Here is a 19,986-nt window from a genome sequence, read left to right on the forward strand (position 1 = left end):
CTGTAGATTTCTCAACTACTGTTTCAGTCACACTGTGACTGAACTCATTCATTTCAGAACTCATTCCCTTCAATAAAAGCATGCTGTTGTAACTTTTTTGTTGCTATAGTTAATAAAATTTAAAATTCCCTTTGGGCCATATTCTCCTGTATTACTGAGTGGGTTATACCTTTTTTCTTCCAACCAGACTTAAAAATGCATATTTGTCACTTTGCTCAGTTGCTGTTATTAAATTAAATTTTTGCCTTGATTATAACAATTCAAACTATTTTATTTATTTTTTAGTCTGTTAATTTGTTGGTTTGAAAAAAAAAAGAATTTTTAGGGGATGGCTGGGGTGGGAAGGAGTGGGGGGTAAATGCAGACAACTGTAATTGAACAACAATAAAATAATTAAAAAAAGAATTTTTAAATTCAAAAAAATAAATAAATAAAAAATAAAAGGTAATCATGGTGGAAAAAAATTGTTGGTTTGTTCATTTACTTATTTGAATATCAGTGAATACAACTGACCCTAGAAATAAGTCAATCTTTAGTCATACTATTTTATCATTTACAGCTGGCTATAAGCATATTTCAAATAAATATGTGATTACATTTTTATTGGAATTGTATGCATATAATTTAAAGAGTTACAGAAATGTACGTATTTTTAGGACTGTAAGACACACCCAACCATAAGACACACATAGGTTGTAGAGGAGGAAAATAGGGGAAAATTATTGAAGCAAAAAATGTGGTAAAATATTTAATAACCTGTGATGCCACTCCACCACTACCCCCAACAGTGAGCCAGGTAAGCTATATTTGGACTATAAGATGCACCCCCATTTTCCTCCCAAACTGGGGGGAGTGCACTTTATAGTCCAAAAAATATGGTACATATCTAGAGGACAGAGACTTTTAACTCTTAGCTATTTATTATGAAATATCCAACCATATTGTTAAATAATATGCTAGTGGTTACTTTAATAATTTTTTTTTCAATTTTAGACATAATCTATAAACTCTTATCTCAAACAAATCCATAGTTTCTTTTACTGCTCTAAAATAAACCACACTACTGCTCGTACACACTTGTCATGTTTCCTTATCATTAAGATATATTTATGAATGTCCATTAGATTAAAATTTAGAGTAAATGGCATCAAAATACCACTTAACATGCTCTATATCAAAATTATGCTTTTTTTAAGTATTGTTTTCTCTGAAATTAATAGCCTATTTGTTTGCTTGCCTAGTTTTCTGTGTACTTAACTGTAATTCAACCCTAAATTCTCTACCCCATAATTTTTTTTCTTTCATATTTTTTCTTCTCAATCCCTCAAATTTCAAACACTCCTATAATTTAGATATTATCCCTCTGGATTTCTCCTCAAACTGTCTTTTTATTCTCACTACATATTCATATGTCTTTTTTTATTTTCCCGAATATTTCCTCAACATTTTCTTTCATCACTTCCATGAACTTTCCAATTTCCAGTTTCATTCACATTTTAAAGAGCTCTTAATTTATTATCATCTAGTTCCACTTTCATAACATCTTATTCTTGTTGATGCAATAGCTTCTGTTATCTCTTGTAGGTGAATAATAATTTTGCTATGGAATAAATGTGTGTGTCTCCAAATTTCATACATTGAAACCTAATGCCCATTATGATGATTAGGGGGTGCAGTTTTGGGGAAGTGATCATGTTTTAAGAAGGCAAAGCCCTCAGGAATGAGATTAATGCCCTTGTAAAAGAGCCCTCAGAGAACTGGGCCTCCTCTTCCACCATGTGAGGTTATAGCAGAATAACAGTCATTTCTGAGGATGTATGCTCTCATCATACACCAATCTGCCATGATCTTGCACTTCTCTTCCTCTAGGACTTTGACAAATGAAGTTTATAAACCACCTGGTCTGTGATATTTTGTGCTGGCAGCTGAAATGGAATAACATAGATAGATATGTTTAAAGTTTTCTTTTCAATGAATCATATCAGTTTCCTCCAAGTTGTTTGTTTTCCTAGGTGATTGTTTTCTTTCATTTCAGATGATTTTTGCACATAGTAGTCCCCTCCATATCCACAATGGATTCCATATATTTATAATGTGTTTCCCTATACATACATACCTATGATAAAGTTTAATTTCTAGATTAGGTACAGTAAGAGATTAACAATAATAAGTTATAACAAATTAAAACAATTATAACAATATACTGTGATAAAGTTATGTGACTATGGTCTCTTTCAGAATCTTATTGTAATGTTCACATCTTTTCTCTTAAAGAAATCAATTTACAGTTTCTCTTTGTCATATCCAAATTCTGCTTTGGAACATTATCAAATAAAATAAGGGTCACCTGAACATAAGCACTGTGATACCATGGTGGTCAATCCAATAACTGAGAAGGCTAAGTTACTAACAGAGGGCCCCATACACAGCATGAATGCACCTGAACAGGGGATGTTCCATCTTCGGGGATTGTACCTAGCAGGATTGCTCGAGATTTCATCGTGCTACTCAGAATGGCACATAATTTTAAACTTATGAATTGTTTCTTTCTGGAATTTTCCATTTAATATCTTTGGACTGCAGCTGACCATGAGTAGTAAATGAAACCACAGAAAGTGAAACCATGGATAAGGGGAGATTACCGTATGTCTGGCCATGTTTTGCTGACTTCTCATTGTTGAGCAGTCAGTAGAAAGTTGATTGTAAATTCCTTATAGGTGGGCAGGCTTTTCAGTCGTGTCCTTACTTTTGAGGTGATGTGGTCAGCCTCTTTTCTTAGGAAACCGCTAGGGGGGACCTTTTCTAGACTTCTAACTGCTGGATATGAGGTTAGATGCCAGAACTCCAGGGATGAGTGCGGAAAGAAGGTTGGCACATCATCCGGTGAGAGCTTTGCCTTAACCTCTGACTTCACATAATCTTCTCTCCTCCCCAGTGCCAGCTGTTTCCCCTCCTCCACTTTGCATTTTCTCTCATTACCTTCTCTAGAGGTTTTTGGTTGTTTTCTTTTCTTTTGTTTTTATCTGACAGATGAGTCAGTTGACATGGTACATGGAGAAGTGATTCAGGGATTCTTAAAAAGTCTTTAACTCAATGTTCCTTAGTTCCATGCTTCTATTTGCCTGGGACTGGTATTGCCTATTGCTAAACTTTTGTTGTTGTTGTTGTTACGGGGACATTATGTGATAAAATTTATGTTGTTTCATATCTTTTCTTCCAGCAGGCAAAGTGTTACATATTCTTGGGACTTCTAAGTAAGTTACACCAGTTTTTATTTTTACTGTTCTCTCTTCTATTATTTTTGTATTTTTTTTCTTTTGTTTATTCCAGAGAGAGAAGAAGGGACAGAGGAGGAGAGGGAGAGAAACATTGATATGAGAAACACAGATCAGCTGCCTGTTGCTGGCCCAACTGGGGACCCAATTAGGGACCAACCGGAAACCCAGGCATGTGCCCTGACTGGGAATGGAACCCATGACCTTTTGGTTTGCAGGACAACACCCATTCAGCAGAGCTGCTTTGGCCAGGGCCTCTCTTCCATTCTTAATCTCCTGATGATATTGGACCTTTAAAACTTATATTAACTATAATTTTAAGGTAGTATGGCAGGGAAGAGAGAATAAATGCATTTATTCAGTCTAACATCTCTAACAGCAAAGCTTCATTTAGTTTTATTTCATTAATATTTATTTTTTATTTTATTATGGAGAAAATTCAATGGAGAATATCTAATAAGTATTTTAGAGGTGCAGTAAAATAAGAGGTTTAGGTTAGACACTAACTCTAATAATTTTAGTATTAAAGTACTTGATGCTAATTATTTTAAAACATTAAGAATACAGGGAAGTAAGAAATAATAGTTTTTCTTATCACCCAGAAGAGACTGTATTATTATGTGCCCACAAACAGTGAGACAGTGTTTTATTTTCCAAACGTAATTTTACAGAATAATATAACACTTTCAATTAACAATACATACTTTTTAAAATTGTGAGCAAAATAATTCAATAATATTGTTTTAATAAATATATTATTATATTATATTTATATACCAATAAGCATAAATATTTATTACATAGTTAGGTTGAACATTTCAGAATGTTTCTAAAGTTCTATGGAGGTCATTTTTGAATTCAAGAAATCTTATTGACTTCAGTTGACAGTTAATACTAGAAAAAAAAACTATTGTCAGAAAGACTAATTTGTATAACTAGTCAAATTTAATTTGACAAGTCATATTTCTTTAGTTCAAATAACCACACATAACCAATAAGTCAATGCAATCATTTATAAGTATGTTTTGCCATTAATTCATATCATTGGCTTGAGGAAGGAATGATTTACTATATAATCAGGGGCTTAATGGGAGCATTATAATATTTCTATACAGCTCTCAAAACAATTACTTAGAAAATTAATGGGGCCCAGGGTATTTTGACTTTTGATATAGAATTTTTAAGATACCATAGTAAATGTATTCATGTGTGTTATAGGAGATTCTAAACAGATACCTAAAGAAAAATTTGGATTTGCTTGTTCTTATTGACTTTCTGAGTTTTTTAAGAAGTTCAGGATTGATATTAGATTTTCCAATTTTTCATTGGGCATGATTAGGGATTTTTTATCACCTGATCAACTTGATAATCAGTATATGAGTCTATCTTCAAACAATAATATAAATTATCACTCAGTACCTATTGAAAGTATGACTTCAAATAGTCATGCAACCCACAATAAATTTGATTTATATGAATGATATTTATGAAGGACTGTCAGACACATATGCAGCCTAATTTTTTATTAATAAATTATATTATTTAAATATTTTTGTTTGGCCACATTAATTCACCAACAGATTTGCTTTCAGGGGATATGCATTAATATTAACCCTTGGCAGTAAGGGATCACATGTGGAGAAGCTTAAGACAGCAGATCAGCAGGTGGAAGCTTAGTCCACTTGCTCTTGCCCCCAACTTGGATTTTCAGCTGCTCTTCTGACAATTAATCCTAACAATAAACTAAATCTTAGCTGATATGAACTTTAGAAGCCAAGGAGTATAAAAAATTCTTCATATCACCCAGTAAAATGTTATAACTTGAAGGGGAAATACCCTGTGTGTGGCACCTGCAGCAGTGAAGAGATCAGAGAGAAATTGCAGCATAGGAGCTCCCTCCTGCCTAGGACCAGGGAGGTCTCACACCACAACCTCCAACCCCAACTGGGAGAAACTTGGGAGGATATATGGACTCTGGGGGACCTAGGCTACACACTCACAGCAGGCAGTACATCCATAATGGTAGCACCCACCTGGAGAATTCCAAAGAGAGAATCTCCTGAAATGATGAGGTTGCCACACCTGAGTCTGTCAGAGGCACTAGCAGGCTGCAGCCAGCCAACACCATGACAGACATTTTGCTTTTGGGGGAGGGCTATGTACAGAGAACCAGACAGCAACTCCATACTGCAGTATATGTACTGATTAGAGTCTTTTTTTTTCCCAGATGCTGACCTCAGTCTTTTTTTTTATTGTATTTTATTGATTATGCTATTACAGTTGTCTCATTCCCCCCTTCTCTCCCCTCCACCCTGTACCCCCTCTCCCACCCATGTTTCCCCCCTTTAGTTCATGTCCATGTGTCATACTTGTGAGTTATTTAGCTTCTACATTTCCCATACTATTCTTACCCTTCCTCTATCTATTTTCAACCTACATTCTATGCTACTTATTCTCTATACCTTTTCCCCCTCTCACCTCCTCCCACCCCCCTGCTGCTAACCCTCCATGTGCCCTCCATTTCTGTGGTTCTGTTCCTGTTCTACTTGTTTATTTAGTTTCTTTTGGTTTTGATTTAGGTGTGGTTGTTAATAATTGTGAGTTTGCTGACCTTTTACTATACATGTCTTTTCTTTATCTTCTTTTCTTAGATAAGTCCCTTTAGCATTTCATAAAATAAGGGCTTGGTGATGATGAACTCCTTTAACTTGACCTTATCTGAAAAGCACTTTATCTGCCCTTCCATTCTAAATGAGAGCTTTGCTGGATAGAGCAATCTGGGATGTAGGTCCTTGTCTTTCATGACTTGGAATATTTCTTTCCAGCCCCTTCTTGCCTGTAAGGTCTCTTTGGAGAAATCAGCTGACAGGCTGATGGGAACTCCTTTGTATGTGACTGTCCCCTTATCTCTTGCTGCTTCTAGGATTCTCTCCTTCGTTTTTACCTTCGCTAATGTAATTATGATGTGCCATGGTGTGTTTCTTCTTGGGTCCAACTTCTTTGGGGCTCTCTGAGCTTCCTGGATTTCCTGGAAGTCAATTTCCTTTGCCAGATTGGGGAAGTTCTCCTTTATTATTTGTTCAAATATGTGCTCAATTTGTTGCTTTTCTCCTTCCCATTCTGGTACCCCTATAATTCAGATGTTGGAACGTTTAAAGGTGTCCTGGATGCTCTTAAGCTTTTCCTCGATTTTTTGAATTCTTATTTCATCATGCTTTCCTGCTTGGTTGATTCTATCTTCCTTCTGGTCTACTGTATTGTTTTGAGACTCAGATTCCTTCCTTTCACTATTGGCTCTCCTCCGTGTATCTTCCTGCATCTCTTTTATGATAACCTGAATCCTTTCATCTAAATTGCACCCAAAATCAACCAATTCCGTGAGCTTTCTGATCGCCAGTGTTTTGAACTGGGCATCTCATAGATTGGCTATTTCTTGGTCGCTCAAAAGGATGAGTTCTGGGGCACTGATTTGTTCTTCTATTTGAGCCATCTCTCTCTCTCTCTCTCTCTCTCTCTCTCTCTCTCTCTCTCTCTCTCTCTCTCTCTCTCTCTTTTTTTAAAGGAGCTGCAAAGGAGCTGGATAAAAAACTTGTGCACAGCTGCTTGTCCAGCAAAGAGACCAAGTTGAAAATGCAGTGTGTTCCCATTAAATGCATATGGGCAGAGAGTTCAGTTAGTGGTACAACAAGGAATTTGCTGGGCCCCACCCAGCTTACCTAGCAGGCCACAGAGCTCTGGACTATGTCTCCTGTAAAAGGTAATTGCCTGGGAATTAGATGGGCAAGAGTTGAGTGCCAGAGATTCTTTGTAGTCTGGCAGACACCATCACCATAGAGTACAAACATCTGGAAAAGGAAAGGTGTGCCCATCTCCCTCCTGTGGAACACTCAGCAGCCCCCTGATGAGTGCAAAGTTATAGGGGAAAGAAAGGGAGACCCCAAGGAGGACCTTACTGAACTTTTCTTATTCACAAGACCCTAGTTCCTCTGGCCCTATTCCACTGAAACCAGCTGAGCAGAGAGTGCAGAAATTGGTGCAGCAAGGGGAATTCAGGGCCCCACGCAGCCTCAGCTCTTACACTAAGCTGCCATCATCACCAGTCAGGAAAGAACTGATGTTTTTACACAGATTGTCCCCTCACAGGAAATGGGGATCTAACTCATCAGGAACTATACAATAGAAATAATATGGAATAGACCAAGATGTGTGGGACAGCAGTAGAGGAACACACCCACCATCTTCCCTGCAGTCTGAACAGTGCCTTCAAGGGGAGGTCCAGGAGCTCTATTATCCTTATCTCACCAGAAGCCCTCTCAGAAACAGATGGGTTAGTGGTGAGGCTAAGGCTAACAGCAGGACTGCAGATGGAGGCAGGTGGAGGTGGTACCTGTGGTGCTTTCAGACATTGATTGATCCACTCTTAGGCCTCATGCTTATAAAAACCTAGCAGAGCAGAGCACCGAGGCCATGCCAAATGCAGCCAAACCTGAAGGAGACGGCCATGGACTGTGTATCTCTCCTAGCCTAGAACAGGCTCACGAGAGCTAGATGAGGACAACGGCTGACATTGCCAGAATCAGATCCAGAAGGAGAGACCTGAACCAAGCACTGGACTCTGCTGAGATGAACTCCACCTCATCTTTTTCACTGTTTGCATGGTTTTCTTCTTTTGCATAGCTTTTAACATTTTTTTTCCTTTTTTTTACAATTTTGTTCCCATTAGTTCACTATCTTTTTTTATTTCAAATCTCATATTTTAATCCTCCCTTTTCTTACTCAATTTTGCCTTCTTCCTTCCTTTTCTTATTGTTCTTATTTTCATTTTAAAAATTATTTTTTCCTTTTCTTCACCTCATTCTAATTCCTTATTTTTATTATTTCTCCTGCCTCTGTGCTCTCAAAATCATTTTCCTTTCCTTTAGTTACCACATATTCTTTTTATCTTTCTTATAATAATTGTATTTTCTTTTCTCCTTTATGAATCTGTGATGATTTATTGTTAATATTTCTGTTGTAGTTAATTATTCTTTAATTTTGTTCCTCTTTGTTCATTTTTTAATATGAAATCTCATAATACACTCTATCCTTGTTTACCCCATTTTTCCTTCTTCCTTCCCTTTCTTATTTTTGGTTTAAATTTTATTTTTCCCTTTCTTCACCTTGTTTCTGCTCTTTACTCTTGTTGTTTCCTCTAATTATATCTTCTCAAAATCATTTTTCTTTCCTTTGATCATCAAATTTTTTTCTATCTTATAATATTCTTATTCTCTTCCCACCTTTGTGAACTTTGCTTATTTATCATTGGTATTGCTGTGGCTGTTATTTTTCTTCAATTTTGTTCATATTTTCACAATTGTTATTATTATTTCCAACCTAATGTTTTATTATTCTCTTGTATTGCTCCATTTTGCCTTTGTTTTCCATTCTTATTTACATTTTAGATTTTATTTTTCCCTTTCTTTGCCTTGTTTCTGTTCGCTAATCTTATTATTTCTTCTCTCTCTACCTTCTCAAAATAATTTTTCTTTCCTGTATTCATGTCATATTCTTTTTATCTTTCTTATAATATTCCTATTCACTTTCCACCTTTATTAATCTCTGGTCATTTGTCATTGTTATTGCTGTTGCTGCAAGGGTATTTTTGCTGGTATGAGTTTTTATTTCAGTGTGGTTTTGATTTGGTTAGTCAGAACTTGAACAACACCCTAAGAGATCTTAGAGGCTACAAGACTGAGGACCACAGATCTTCTGTAACAGAAGGCAAACCCACAAAGACAGGCAGTCAAAACAGATCAATATAATATGTAGAATCAAACACAGAGTCACCTAAAATGTGAAGACAAAGAAACAATCCTGAATTAAAAAGAAAGGAGGAATTCCCAGACAAAGAGCTAAATGAAATTGAGGCAAGCAACTTATAAAATACAGAGTTCACAGTAATGGTTATAAGGATACTCAATAAACTTAGAACTAAAAGGAACTTAGTGAACTAGATCATCATGGAAGAGGACATAGAAATTATGAATATGAGCTAGATGGAAATGAAGAATGCAATATCTTACATGAAGAATACATTAGAAGGAATTAAAAACAGACTAAATGAAGCAGAGCATCAAGTCAGTAGGTTGGAAGACAAGGAAGAAAAAGCACCCATTCATAGCAACAAAATGAAAAAAAGACATAAAAATAATGAAGATAATTTAAGGGAGTTTTGGGCAAACATGAAACATAACAACATCTACATTAAAGGGATCCCAGAAGGAGAAGAAAATAAGAGAAGGTCAGAAAACCAGTTTGAAAAAAAAAATAATGACTGAGATCTTCCCTAAATTTGTGAGGAAAAAATCATAAAAGTTCAAGAGGCAGAGAGGGTCTGAATCAAGATGAAGCCAAAGAGAACCACTCCAAGACATATCACAACAAAAATAGCAAAATTTAAAGACAAAGAGAGAATCTTAAAGGCAGCAAGGGAGAAATAGCTAGTAACATACAAGGGAGGTCTAATAAGGCTATCTGCTGATTTCTCAGTAGAAACACTACAAACCCAAAGGGAGTAGCACACAATAATCCAAGTAATGAAAATCAAGGACCTGCAACTAAGACTATTCTATCCAGCAACGCTCTCATTCAAAATGGAAAGACAAAGGAAAAGCTTTCTAGGCAAAAAAAAAAAAAAATGGCTAAAACAGTACAGATCCATCAAACCAGTATTATAAGAGATGCTTAAAGGGATGGCTTTAAGAAAAGAAAGAAATTTAAAAAGAGAGAAAGGAGCACAGGTACAAAGGGAAAAATGACAATGCACAAACAACTATCGATAATAACCTTAAGTGTAAATGGAATAAATGTCCCAATCAAAAGAAATAAGGCAATTGAATGGATAATAAAACATGATCTGCATATATGCTGTCTAAAAGAGACCCACCTCAGAACAAAAGATTCACATTGGCTGAGAGGGAAGGGATAGAAAAAATATTTCATGCAAATAGATATGAAAAAGAAAAGCTGTGGTAGCAATTCTTTTTTTTTTAGATTTTTAAAATTTATTTATTTTTAGAGAGGGAAGGGAGGGAGATAGAGAGAGAGAGAGAAACATCAATGTGTGGTTGCTGGGTGTTATGGCCTGCAACCCAGGCATGTACCCTGGCTGGGAATTGAACCTGCGACACTAGCCATTCTTATATCAGACAAAATAGACTTCAAAACAAAGTCCATAACAAGAAACAAACAAAGTTACTATATAATACTTAAGGGAGTATTCCCAATAAGATGATATACCCTTCATAAACATTTATGTACCAAATATAAGAGCATCAAAATATATTTTAAAAATCCTGGAGGACTTTAAGAAAGAGAATGATAGCAATACTGTCATTGTAGGGAATTTTAACACTCCACTGTCAACAGTACATAGATCTTCCAACAAAAAATCAACAAGGATATCGCAGTTTGAATGACACTGTAGATCAGGATGTCCAAACTTTTCGTGTCTGTGGGCCACACTGGAAGAAGAAGAGTTGTCTTGAGCCACACATTAAATACATTGCAACATGTAATCATAAAATAGTCTCATAATGTTTAAAGAAAATTTGTGATTTTGCATTGGGCCACATTCATATCCATCCTGAGGCATGTGTGGCTCTCAAACTACAGGTTGGATACTTGTGCTCTTGATCAAATGAACCTAATTAATATTTATAGAATACTCCATCCCAAAGAAGTAAGATATACATTCTTTTCAAATATACATGGATCATTTTCAAAGATAGACCACATGGTAGGACACAAAATAAGCCTTAATAAATTCTGTGAAAATTGAAATCATATCAAGCCCCTTCTCAGATCACAATGGCTTGAAACTGGAAACAATCTCAAGAAAAACACTCAAAAACATTCAAATGCACAGAGGCTGAATAACATGTTATTAAATAATGGGTTAAAAATGAAAACAAAGAATAAATCAAAAAGTATCTGGAAACAAATGGAAATGAATACAAAACAACCCAAAAACCTATGGGACACAGAAAAGGCAACCTTGAGAGGGGAATTCACAGCAATACAAGCCTACCTAAAGATAGAAAATATCAAATAAACAACCAGACCTTACATCTAAAAGGCCTAAGTGAACAATAAACAAAGCCTAGAGTGATCAGAAGGAAGGAAGTAATCAAAATCTGAGCAGAATTAAATGACATAGAGACTAAAAAAAATTCAAAATAGTAATGGATCTAGAAGCAATTTTTTGGAAAGATAAACAAAATAGGTAACCTTTAACCAGACTCATCAAGAAAAAAAAGGAGAGAGAGAGATGATCCAAGTAAAATCAGAAATGAATGAGTAGACATAAAAACCAATACCACAGAAATAGAAAGGAATGTAAGAAATTACTATGAATAAATATATGCTAAGAAATTTGAAAACTTGGATGAAAAAGGTAGATTTCTTGAAACATGTAGTCTTTCAAAACTGAATCAAGTAATATGAAATCTGAATAGAATGGTAATAACCAGCAAAATTGAAGCCATAATCACAAAACTCCAAACACATAAAAAGCTTTGGACCAGATGGCTTTACAAGCAATTTTTACCAAATATTCAAAGAAGAAATGATACCTATTCTTCTCAAACTATTCCAAAAAAAATTAAGAAGAGGGAAGACTCCCAGACTATTTTAACAAAGTCAGTATTATCCTAATTCCAAAACCAGGTAATGATACATCAGAGAAAGAGTATTACAGGTCAATATCTCTGATGAACATAAGTACTAAACTCTTCAATAAAATATTGGCAAACTGGATCCAGCAATACACTAAAATGATCATACACAATGATCAAGTGAGATCCATCCCAGGGATGCAAGGATGGAACAATATTCGCAAATCAATAAATGTAATACATCACATAAACAAAATAAGGGACAAAAATCACATGATCATACTAATAGTTGCTGAAAAAGCGTTTGATAAGGTACAGCACCCATTTATAAGAACACTTAGCAAAGTGGGAATAGAGGGAGCATTCCTCAACATAATAAACAACCAACATCAAAATAAATACTACCAACATCATACTCAGTGGGCAAAAACTAATACCTTTTCCACTAAGATCAGGAGTAGGACACCCTTGTGTCCTTATTCAATAGAGTACTGAAATTTCTAACCACAGTGATTAGGAAAAAAATAAGAAATAAAAAGCATCCAATTTGGAAAGTAGGAAGTAAATTTGTCATTATTTGCAGAAGACGTGACAGTGTACATAGAAAACCCTATAGATGCCCCCCAAAAAAACACTCAACCTAATAAGTGAATTCAGCAAAGTACCAGGATATGCAGTCAATATTCAGAAATGAATTTCATTTTTGTGTACCAGCAATGAACTATCAGAAAGAGAAGCTAAGAAAAAATCACATTTACCATAGCAACAAGAAAAATAAAGTACATCAGAAAACTATACAACATTGAAGATTGAAACTGAGGAAAATACAAATAAATGGAAGCATATACTGTGTTCATGGATTAGGAGAATTAACCTCATTAAATTTTTTATACTATCCATAGCAATCTATAGATTCAACACAATTCCTATTAAAAATGCCAATGGCTTATTTCACAGACCTAGGTCAAGTACTACAAATATTTAAATAGAACAACAAAATAAATTGCATCAGCAGTCTTCAGAAAGAACAAAGTTAGAAGGATTACAGTACCTGATTTCAAAACTATACTACAAGGCCACTGTAATCAAAACAGTCAGGTACTGGCATAAAAACAGACATATAGGTCATTGGAGCAGAATAGAGAGACCAGAAATAAACCCATGTTGATAAAGGAGGCATGAGTATACAATGGAATAAACATAATCTCTTCAATAAATGGTGTTGGGAGAACTGGACTAGTACATAAAAAAATTAGATCACCAAATCACACCATACACCACAATAAACTGAAAATGAATAAAGGAATTAAACATAAGCCATGACACCATGAAAGGCCTAGCAGAAAAAATAGGCAGTAAAATTTCAGATATCTCATGTAGCAGTCTTTTTGCAAATATATATCCTAGGGCAAGGGAAAAAATGAAAAAAAATGAGAAAACATCAAATTAAAAAGCTTCTGCACAGCTAAAGAAATAATCATCAAAATAAAAAAGGAAAGTGACTGTATGGGAGAACATATTTTCCAATGACTCATCAGAAAATGGTTTATCTCCAAAATATATAAAGAACCTAATACCAGGGAGACAAACAATCCAAGTAAAAAAGGACAGGGGACCCAAATAGACACTTCTCCAAGGAGGACGTACAGATGGCCTATAGACACATGAAAAAAATTCCCAACATCATTAGCTTTCAGAGAGATGCAAATTTAAACCACTGCACACCTGCCAAAATGGCCACCGTTAATCAATAAAAAACAAAAGCTGGTGAGGATGTGGAGAAAAGGGAATTCTAGTGTACTGTTGGTAGAGATGCAGACTGCTGAAGTCACTGTGGAAAACAGTATGGAATTTCCTCAAAAAATTTTAAAAAATGAAACTACTTTTTGACCCAGCAATTCCAATGCTGGGAATATACTCTAAGAATATTGAAACATCAATTTGAAAGAAATTATGCATCCTTATGTTCATTGTATCACCATTTGCAGTAGCCAAAAATTGGAAACAGCCTAAATGTTCATCAGTAGATGAGTAAATTAAAAAACTGTGGTATATAACCCTGGCTGGCGTAGCTCAATGGATTGAGTGTGGGCTGTGAACCAAAGTGTCGCAGGTTTTATTCCCAGTCAGGGTACATGCCTGGGTTGCAGGCCATGATCCTCAGCAACCACACATTGATGTTTCTCTCTCTCTCTCCCTTCCCTCTCTAAAAAGAAATAAATAAAATCTTTATTAAAAAAAGATAGAAAAGAAAAGAAAAAAGAAAAGAAAAGAAAAAGAAAAAGAAAAGAAAAGAAAAGAAAAGAAAAGAAAAGAAAAGAAAAGAAAAGAAAAGAAAAGAAAAGAAAAGAAAAGCAGGAGAGGACTTCCTCGCCTTGTTCCTGGGGGAAAAAAATCTGGTGTATTTACACAATGGATAACTACACAGCAGAAATAAAGAAGGAATCCCTACCTTTTGTTACAGCAAGGATGGGACTGGAGACCATCGTTCTAAGTAAAATAAGCCAGGTGGTGAAAGACAAATGCCATATGATCTCACTTTTTAAGAGTAATAATGAACAAAATAAACTAGTCAGCAAAATAGAACCAGAAACAGAGAATCATGGAATAGACTGACAGCAGTAAGAAGGAAGAAGGGAGTGGGACACTGTTTCAAAGAAGGTGAAGGTATTAGTCAAGGAAGATGTATGAAAAATCCATAGACATGGATAATGGGGTGGATATTTACCAGGGAAGTGGGGTGAGGGCTGGATGTAGGGGGGAAAGAGGGAAATCATTGGAATAGCTGTAAAACTTAAAAATAAAAAAATATGATCTCACATTTGTATTACAATATAAATGTTTACTATGTCAGTAAATGCATCATTTAGTATTCTATATATACAGGGTTGTGCAAAAGTAGGTTTACATTTGTGAATTCTCAAAACAGTTTATTCTTATATTATTATTGATTAATTATTATATTATTTTCCATTTGAACTACTGTAAAGTTATGTTGCCCCACCCTGTATAAACCACATGTGGGAATTTTCTTAAGTGCTATAAAAACTGACCATGAATGTCATGAAAAGGTATGTACCATGAATCTTATTGAATGTCCCATCTCTAGTATTTATTATCTATGCTTTATTACATATTATAAAACAATGAAAATAATTTTATGTGATCTTATAAATTTTTGTTTGACAGTTGTTTCAGTCTTAAGGTCAAATAGAAAGATATGGGTAAGTAGAGTTTAAATGTTACTGAGGGAAAAGAGGTTGGGGAAAGAGGTGGGAGAGTTGAGGAGGGAATGTTGCTCTAGTCAATGGCACTGGCAGCCACAGGGGCTGGAAGTTGTCTGCGGCTGGTTGCTCTGGGGCTACCCCATGGAAGAGACAGCACCTGGGTACAGACCTAGTTGCTTTCACCTCCCACTGGACAGCAACAAAGGCATTGGCCACAAAGGCAGGAGAGAGAGGCACATATGGCCTGGGTGAGGGTGTGAGTGGAGGTGACCAGAGCCAGTAACGGAGGGGCAACTGTGCATGGTTGACTGGCCTGCCACTAGGGCCAGAGCTACTCTGCCAGGGTTTAAAGTTTAAATGACAAGAAAGGGAATTATTTACATATAAATGAGATAAGTCATATCTACCTCTTCCAGCTTTTTTTTTCCCATAAGAGAGGCCATATTAAACTTACATATCTGAAGGCTGCATCGTCTTGCCTCCAGCACTGACACTTCTCTGTTGTTTGATCAATGTGAGTCATGGGAACTTAAGAAACAAATGGACCTAGCCAGGGGTATGGACAATATGACTTTTATATTCATCTGGGATTGACTATGAGATCCAGTATTTTCACTGGAGAGAGTTTCATTTTGGGGGGAAAGAGCCTCACTGACTTGCCAGAAATGGCTCCTTAAGAGCAGGTCAAGGTGGTCACACATAACTTAAAGAATGGCTGAGGGTAACTGGACTGCTTTCAATGGGAGCTGGTGCGGTGGCCAGCCCTGGTGCTTATGCCTCTGCACCAGCTACCCTAATGACTCCATTAGTAGCTCTCAGCATCTTAGTGTTATTTTTTTCTCATACATTTTAAATGAAAGATTTTATCTTCATGGGAAAATTAAATGTTTGCTAAGTACAGTATTCTAGGACCTACAGTTGTGGTCATTCATGCTCCAAAAGAATATTGATGCTCTGGAGGATTTGGCCCAGTTGGTTGCAGTGTCATTCAGAAATGGAAAGATTGAGGTTGATTCCTGGTCTGGGCACATACTTCTGGTTTGATCCCCATCTGGGTACCAGTGTGTGCAACCACCCACTCCACCCCCTGGCCAGACAGGTCCAGGTATGAATGCCTACTCTGGGTGTGAGGAGGCAACCAATCCATTCTTCTCTCAAGCATCAGGTTTTTCTTTCTCTCTCCCTACCCCTCTCTCTACAGGGATTCAGGGGTCTATGGGGATTCAGGGTTTATGGTCTTTTCCACACTTGTTGTCACTGCGTAACTTAATATTAATCTTTGTGGTGGTACCCTGCCATGGAGAGAAAAACATTCTCATGTACATCACCATTGGCTCTGTGATCAGAATGCTTTTTCTGTATCCTGTGGGTCTATACATCAAGGAGCTCTTGCTGCTCTCAGGGCTGGGTCCTGCTGCTGAGCCTCATAGTCTCTGTGAGCACACAGATCAATTACTTGAACAGGGTGCCTGTGGCTTCTGTATAATCATTGTGGGAATATTTTTAATTATTTTTAAAGATTTTATTTAGAGAGAGGGGAAGAGAGGGAGGGAGATAGTGAGAGAAACATCAGTGTGTGTTTGCTTCTCACACACTCCCTACTGGGGACCGGGCCTGCCATCCAGGCATGTGCCCTGACTGGGAATCGAACTGACTACCCTTTGGTTTGCAGGCCCATGCTCAATCCACTAAGCTACACCAGCCAGGGCTATTGTGGGAATATTCTTGTTGCATGCCTTTTAAAGATGTTGGCTATAGTCCATGTAGCAAGTCTTCTTGTCTCTTTTTGAAAAGACCAAAAACAGTGAATGTATGAAGTTCTTAGTAGTAATGAAGAAAGTTTAACTTGTTCAAGTTTAACTTGAACAGCACTCTAGTGAAAATATCTCCCCCAAAAATGGAAATCTGACAGCTGTTCAAGAAAGATGTAATCAAAAGGTTAATGTATAATTGCTGTTAAAAAGTGAATTTGAGTATCAGAATATGTCTGAAAATGCCTTATTCTCAAATAATGTTCTCTAGAGACAATCTTTTTAAAGGTTTTACTCTTTTGGACCAAGAAATTACTTTTCTTATATTTAAATGATGGTAGCTCACTAAATTAACCTCAGTACCTGGCAAATTTTTGTTGACATTGTATTATTGTACTGGTATTTAAAAATTTTCACCAAAATCTAAATGCACTAATTACAGTTTTAAGTCTATAAAAGTGCTTTATTTTTTCATTAGTGATGAAAGTCCAAAGTGTACATTTGTCACCCCCTCTCGCATCAATTTCTGACCATTTTAAGGCTTTTTTTGACTTAGAAAGAGAACAAAATTATCCCAGTATATTATCCTGTGATTTACCTTACCTACAAAAAGTGACTCCTGCTTGATGAATTATTTTAATTTTCAAATGTTAAAGGGACTCCTAAGTTAGTAAAGGCAACTTGCTTAGAAAACAAAGGGTAGGGAATCACCCTAGAGAAGACTGTGACAGCCCTCCTAGATGGCACCTTGTTAAACCAGGGTATCCTGCACTCTGTCGGCTGCAGCGAGCTGCCGAGGCTGGGGAGGTTTTCTTCAGTTCCTCTGATTCCTTGTTACTCAGAACCTTGAGTACCATCTCACATCTGTTCTTGTACTTTCCAACATATTTTCATAATGAGTTATATTGTCAGTTAGCTCTCCTAACAATTCTGGTAAATAAAGTCTGAAAACTAAGGTAATCTTTAAAATTTAGCTCATCTTAGAATAAAAAGACAAATTCAAACAACAAAAAAATGTTGCTTGAGTCTTGCAGTTATGGAGGAGGCTGGTTATTACCTTCTCTTGTTGACTCTCGCAAGTGTTTTTGCAGTTTAATGCATCTGATAAATTTAAGAACTGTGCTCATTAAATGCCCACCTATATTATTGCCTGATAGTTTATAACTTGTTTTTTTTATTTTTTTGTTTTATTTTGTGTACTCACTTGAAATTCTATATTTTTAGGCATATTAAATTAGACCAGCTTAATCTTCTCTAAACTCTGAATCTTGTTACAAATTCAATTCAAAGAATAAAGATCAGTGAAACAATAGTCACTACTGCACACTTTACTGTCAATCCCAGTTTGAAGAAGGCAGAAAAAAATAGCTAAAAATATTGAATGGTTTTGTTGATGCTTCTTTTGTCAGCCATATATCTTTTTCTGTTTAATATTACAAAAAAGTACATAGTCCTACCAACTATGTAAATTAAAAAATGTGAGAACATATCAAATATATTTTTCCTTCTTGCCCTATATTTTTATTCAGACTGCATCACTGATTTGAATGGGTGATTCTGTACATAGATCGATGGTGGGATACGGTGAATAGCTTTGAAAAGAACCTAAATACAAAATAGCTTGTGGCTAAATGCCTGATTTAAAACATTAATCCATCTGTTCAAATGAAGCCAATATATGTCACAAGAAAATAAACTACAACTTAATAAAACTGAATAATGAAATGATGCCTATATTCTCTTCGGGACAAATATATTCTGGATCTAAACTTCTTTGCTTTGTTTTATGCCAATTCTGAAAAGCTATTTTAATTGTTCTCAACATATAAAATGGTTATCTTAAGATAAACAAGAACATCTTGTGAAAAAATTGGTATGAATTATTTTAATTTTACATTATTCTATAAAGAGGGCCATAAGTATATACAAAATACATTCTATAGCACACTTTATATGAACCTTAGAAGTTAGCAGCAACACACATCACTTCCTATTTTTCTCCCACACAAAGTGTAAGTAGTTTACACACAGATAGAACAGATAGTAATGAAAAGGAGTGCCCAGGCAGAGTATGGAACACTCAGAGGAACTTGCTATTCTTTTCTGCTACCTTACGTGACTGAGAAGAAATAAATGAAATCAGACTCCAACTCTTGAGGCCCCTTATAAATTGACCTTTAAAAGTTGAAGGCAATAGAATCAAAAGCAAAAATAAATGAATGGGACTATATCAAACTAAAAAACTTCTGCACAGCAAAAGAAACCACCAATAATAAAAAAGACAACCAACTTAATGAGAGAAGATATTTACAAATGGCAGCTCCAACAGGGATTAATACCCAAAATATATAAAGAACTCATACAACTCAACACACACACACACACATCCAATTTAAAAATGGGCCTGAAAAGACACTTCTCCCAAGAAGACATGCAAATGGTCAACAGATATGTGAAATGATGCTCAACTTCACTAGCTATTAGGGAAATGCAAGTCAAAACATTAATGATACCACCTCATGCCTGTTATAATGGCTATTATCAACAAGACATGTAATAGGTGTTACAGATGTTGTGGAGGAAAAGGAAACCTCATTCACTATTGATGAGAATGTAAACTGGTACAGCCACTTTGGAAAATAGTGTGGGGGTCCCTTAAGAAAATTAAGAATAAAGTTACTATATGATCTAGCAACCCCTCTTCTGTGTATCTATCCAAAATTTTTTGAAAATATATATTTGCAAAGGTAAATGTGCTGCTATAGTCATTGCAGCATTATTTACAGGGGCCAAGGCATGGAAACAAATAAAGTGTCCTTTGATAGAGGATTGGATTAAGAAGATATAGTACATATATACAATGAAATACTACTCAGCTGTGGGGTCATATTGGCTCTTCCAAACCCCATAATAGAAAGCTGGGTGGAGGGCCTCTGTACAGAAGAAATGTGTATTGCTTTGGAAATGGATTGTAATTCCCTCCTTATCTCATTTTGGGGCTGGATTCTTGACCTGTGACTACTTCTTGACCTTTCCTCTCTGCATATACATCCTGGGATAATGTAATTTAAACTCATGT

At 35.8% G+C, this 19,986-nt stretch overlaps 1 pseudogene; it reads left to right on the forward strand.

The window, feature by feature from the left end:
* The window catches only part of LOC123818690, a 117,677-nt pseudogene extending 101,035 nt beyond the window's left edge, over positions 1-16,642 (forward strand).
* Positions 16,643-19,986: the final 3,344 nt, after the last annotated feature.

This window comes from Phyllostomus hastatus, unplaced genomic scaffold (genome assembly GCF_019186645.2).
Source record: "Phyllostomus hastatus isolate PE091 unplaced genomic scaffold, TTU_PhHast_1.1 phas_contig_29, whole genome shotgun sequence".
NCBI classification, from domain to species: domain Eukaryota; kingdom Metazoa; phylum Chordata; class Mammalia; order Chiroptera; family Phyllostomidae; genus Phyllostomus; species Phyllostomus hastatus.